This window comes from Alligator sinensis, unplaced genomic scaffold, assembly GCF_000455745.1.
Source record: "Alligator sinensis unplaced genomic scaffold, ASM45574v1 scaffold156_1, whole genome shotgun sequence".
In the NCBI taxonomy this organism is placed as follows: Eukaryota; Metazoa; Chordata; order Crocodylia; family Alligatoridae; genus Alligator; species Alligator sinensis.
The window spans coordinates 718,705-724,084 of record NW_005841844.1 but is presented as its reverse complement, the minus strand read 5'-3'; the positions used below and the strand labels follow the sequence as shown (position 1 = coordinate 724,084).

The 5,380-nt window shown below is 45.9% G+C and overlaps 1 protein-coding gene across 1 annotated transcript in view; it reads right to left on the bottom strand.

The window, feature by feature from the left end:
- NRG2 (neuregulin 2) overlaps positions 1-5,380 on the bottom strand; it is a 353,306-nt gene that overhangs the window by 134,118 nt on the left and 213,808 nt on the right. The gene's annotated exons all lie outside the window — the stretch shown is intronic.

Below are 5,380 nucleotides of genomic sequence, written 5' to 3'. Positions count from 1 at the left end.
CCCCCCACAGATGTGCTCCTTGATGATTCTCTCCAAGATCTTCCTGAGCACCGAGGTGAGGCTTACAGGCCTATAGTTACTTGGGTCCTCCTTCTTCCCTTTATTGAAAATTGGGACCACATTAGCCAGTTTCCAATCCCCCGGCACCTGGCCAGATGACCACGAATGCTCATATAGCCGGGCCAAGGGCTCCACGATGACCCCTGCCAGCTCCCTCAACACCCTTGGGTGGACGGCATCTGGACCTGCAGATTTAAAAATGTCTAGCCCTTCCAGAAGATCCCTAACTACATCTGCGCTGACTGAAGGCCTGACAGAGCTATCCACAAGATTGTCCCTACCTCTGGTAGGTGGGATATCCCAGTCCCTGTTCAAGAAAACAGAGGCAAAGAAACTGTTAAAAATATCAGCTTTCTTGTCTGGCGTAGCCACAAGATTACCGTTTGCATCTTGCAGGGGCCCTACATTGCCTGGTGCCCTCTTCTTGCTCCCAATGTACTTGAAAAAGGACTTTTTGTTGTCCTTAATCCTGGATGCTAGCCTGAGTTCCATCTTTACCTTGGCCTTCCTAACAGCCCTCCTACACTCATGGGCCGAGGAGGAGTACTCCTCCTTGGTGATAGCTCCTCCCTTCCACTGGTTGTACGCCCCCCTTTTAGTCCTCAGGCAGTAATGTGCAGCAGAATTAGTCTACTATTCATCCTTGTCACTAAAAAGACATGCAGTAGCGCTGGTTACTGTGCATTGAGTTAGCATCTGTTCCTAAACTTAATTCACAGTAATAATATCACATTAATACACATGTAGATGTGCCCACAGTGAAGCCTGGTGTCAAGAATGTTAAAAGGATGGTAAGCTGATCCCTCCCAGCATCCATGCTTGCAGCCCATGCTCAGCATCTTCATGATCCAACCATTAAGAGTCACTGACCTTGAGTAATGACTCACTGACCTTCAGTAATGCAGCAAACAGTATCATACTGGGGACAGGCTGGATGGGTACATCTCTCCTCTTCAAATGAAAAACTGGTGCCACTAAGAATAGGTCAATGGGAGTAGGTCCAAAGACATCATTGCACAAAATGGCCAAAGAGATAGGTAAGAGTCTTCCAGAGGGCTCTACTCACCAAATACTGTCTCTGATCCGCTGATACCAACCCTTTTTCACTTTTTCCTTTCTCTACATTTCATGAATTAATAGGAAGCCTGAGAACCTTGTTACACCTCAGACTGTGAGCTGCACAAATGTTGATCAGTGTTAGTGTCAGCTCGAGTTTGAAGCAGTTGCACTTCAGGCCAGTAGGGGCTTGGAAGGACTGAAAAGTAAGAATCCTTCCCTCCCATTTTTGGTTTCCTCCCAGCCACCTAGGGCACTCCCAGGGCTCCTCCCCTGCACTTGGGGTTCCCTCTGCCCCTCCCCTCTCTCCCGCTTACTTGTGGCTGCCCATGCTACCTGTCCCAGTGGAGCAGGTAAGGTAGGCTCAACCTGCTTGGCCAGCCACCTCTGTTGGGCTGTTGCTCTTCTCTGGGCTGAGCCCACCCAGAAAACAGTAAAAAGATGCCAGTGGCCAGGCAAGCAGGTTAACTCTTCCCTACCCACTTAGAGGACAGACAGCATGGGCAGCCAAAAGTAGGTGAGTGGGCACAGAGAGTGAGCAGCGATCTGGGGTGTTGGGGGGGTGGGATCTGAGGGGTGGGATGGGTCCAATCTGGGCCAGTGGTGAAGTGAGGGACAGCTGGGGTGTTTACACTATGGTGTAGCTAGAGTACATACACCATAGTGTAACATGAGCTGGGTTGCACAGGTCAGAGAGAGTGCTGCGCTGGAGTGACATAACTTTGAACTGTGTAACAAGTGCTTAAAACTAGTTTCAGGTACTAATGTGTGGACAATCCAGGTATTAAGAGCTTCAGGAGCTGTCCAAAATTACTATGTAACAAGGCCCTGAGAGTGACTTATACCAGCATCAGCATAAAATGAGCACAAATCAGCTTGAAAAAAAGCTCACAGAGGTATATATCCTGTCTCTAGGCCACTATTATCTGCACAAGCCCACAGGATCCGAAACAAACACACAGAAAGAGTTTATATATTTTTATAACAGATGCATTTCTTACAGTCTGCAGATACCTTTCCCAATGCAGTATTTAGAGAAAGTTACACAGCACATCTTTTCCTGGAAGGTAGAATGAATGGATTGCAACTTCCTCATTCAACCAGACAAGCTAGTTATCTCATCCAGAAATACTTAAGAATTTTATCTGGAAGTGCTATACAGATACAAATATACAACTGAACTCACTGTATCTGAGCATTTCCTCCTATGTCTGCTTATATTGGGCGTGTCTACACGACTGCTTTACTGAACAGTAGACTTATTTGCTGCACAGTAAAGCATCACTCTCTACACATGCATGGCAATTAGGCCGGTGTACGCTAATTTACTGTGCTGTCAGACAGTCCTGTCAGACACAAGTACTATCCAACAGTGCAGTAAATTAGTGTGCTTAAACACGCATGTAGACAGTGACAGCCTATGCTCCTCCGCCGAGCACACTCAGTAGGCTGCTGTCTTGCTGAACAGAATAAAATCATTGAGGTACGTACATAATGCTGGGTAAGTCCAAAAATATTAGTCAGAAAAAACACAATTAGCAGATGTTTAATGGCAAAGGAGCAGAAAGAGCCCTGTGGTTAGGACACTTGCCCAGACAGTAGAAGGTTATCAAGGTTCCAGACACCCCTCAGGCAGATGGGAGTTGAAGGAACCTTCTGCTTCTTAGCAGATCCACAGAGTAGGCATTGCCAAGCCCTTCTCCAGCCCTTTTCTTTAAGCTGGCTCAGTAGATAGCCAAGAAAGGAAGATATCTAGGACCAGCAGGAAAAGAATGGCCAGTAATTTCCAAAAGGACAGAACTTGGGACTGAATGAGTACTTGTGTATTTGTTACATATAAATGCAACAAAACCTAGTCCACTTCCAAGTAGGGTAAACAAAGCCCAACCATACTCTAAAATCATTTTCTCAACCTTGATACAGCAGAGAAGAATGAGCGTGACAAAGAGAATGAATGCTCATTTTGCTCTCAGTGGGTGTGTCTACATGAGATGTTTACTGTGCAGTTGACTAATTAACTACATGGTAACTATCTCTGCATCTACATGCATGCCCTGATTAGGGTGCACAAAACTAATAAACACCACAGCAGGGTAGTACGTGTAAATACAAGTACTACCCTGCTGCAGAGTTTTTTCATGTGCAACAGCTCACATTTAGACACTGCCCCTGCTGGATGGGGCCAGCGTGCTTCAGTGTGGCAGCTAGCCAGCAGGCTACCTCCATGCTGAAGCAACCTTGTGCCCCAGCCAACTGCTCTGCAGCACATGGAGCCTGGTCAGAGTAGCCTTGGGTTGGCTGCTCTGTCCGGGCTCCACATGCTGCAGAGCAAGCAGCTGGGGCACAGGGTGCTTCAGCACAGGTACTGCCTGCCAGCTAGCTCTGCGCTGAAGCACCCTTGTGTCTCCGCCAGCCCCTCTGCAGCACGGGGAACCCAGTCCAGTCAGAGCAGCCCTGTGCTCCCAGGCATACCATGTTCAAATGGTGCACCCAGGAGCAAAATAACTGTGGAGCAGTAAGTTCCAGAGTTTATTTGTGCACGTTAATCACATGTGTAGATGCGCCCAGTGAAATGATATAATGGAATACTGCATGCAACAGAGGATATAGCCCCAAGTATCAAAAATTATAAAGCCTGTCACATTACATGCCACACTGAATTAATAAAAGTCAAGGAAAGTTAAATACAGAAACACTGGAATGGTCCAAACAAAGCCTACAGATACTACCCAGCGACTAATTGAAACACATGTTATTAGCACACAAAAAAAAGAATAGAATCAAAGAGTACTCAAAGAACACTAGTTGAAAATTAGACTGAACTGGTGGGCAAGGTAAGTGGATAAGTTATACTGCTCATTATTCACTTTGGGGGTCCTTAGAGAAAGACAGGGGGAGAAGCAAAATGGTAGAGAGATGGATTGGAAGGAGTAAGACTGTACCATCATTATAGTCCCCCCACCACCACTGTGTCATTTTTTAGGGTCTGATGCAACTAGGCCCAGCTGGGCCTTACTCACCCCAGTCCTGACTAGACTGCTAGAAAGGATAACCAGCTCTGCCGAGCCTCAGACACAAACTGGGAGGTGATGCTTTTGTTCCTTTCCCCCTGTGCCTTCCTACTTCTATTTCTCTTTTCTTGATTCTTTCTTTTTACCATTTGTTTAAGAAAAATTTGGCATAGCCAGCCAAAGCTGCATCTCTTGCAACACTTTGTGAGCCCAGGAACAGAAGGTCAGCTAAAACAAACAGCGCAATAGTATTGCAGCTTCCCCAGAGGTCAGGACGGTTTGCAAGATGTGTTGTGTCTGAGTTCCTCCAGCAGTGAGATTGATGGATTTGTTTGGGGGTTTTCTAATTGATCAGTATTTCATCTGAAAATGTAAGTGCCTCAAAACCAAAATGTTTCACCAAAATATTTCAGTTTCATTAAACTATCAACAAAAACTGGCAGGTGTCCCTTGGAAACCTGCTCAACTTCCTGCCAGCTGGTCTGGGGCTATCAGGGAAGTCAGGTTTCTGGAGTCTGTGACAGAACCATTATGCGGACTGCACCCCCTAGAGAGCCCCAGTGCTTCCATGTTCCCCGCTGCACACATGAAAGACCTGGGAACTCCATCTCTTGCAGAGATTCCCAGGGTCTAGGCTTACAGCTTGGATGTAGATGGCCTAGAGGCCAGCTTGTGCTATGGCTCTCAGAGTTCCCATTCTCCCCACCATGGAATTGGAAGCCTAGGAGTTGTGGAAGCCCTAACTCCGAAATTCCCATCTCAGAAGTTTTAACGCTTCCCCATTTTGCAGGAAGCAGTTCCTAGTTCACCAGAGCTGGGGGCAGCTGGGGACAGCTACTTTTGTCCATTTCATTTACAGAAATCTCAAGAAATGCCTCAGTATTTCCAAACTGATACATTTCAGAACAATCCTTTCATTGAAAATTTCAAAATTTTTTACATTTGGTCCAAATCAGCATGACGAATGTTTTACAAATGCTGGAATTTCCTATGGAATGGCAATTAAAAGTGTCTACCAGCTTCAGTTATCTGTAAGAGTCAGCACCAAAGACAGAAGCTACATTTTCTAGAGTTGCTGTTCATTTCTCCTGCCTTTTGTGTTTTGTTGTTCTAAAGCTTTCAAACACCAACTACTACAACCTTTGACAACCGCTTTTTTCCTCTTTTCCCACAAAAGCATTTATAATTAACATCTTCAAAAAAAACTGTCAAACAGGGGGTTTTCCTATAAGCTCCCTACAGCTCAAGGGAAA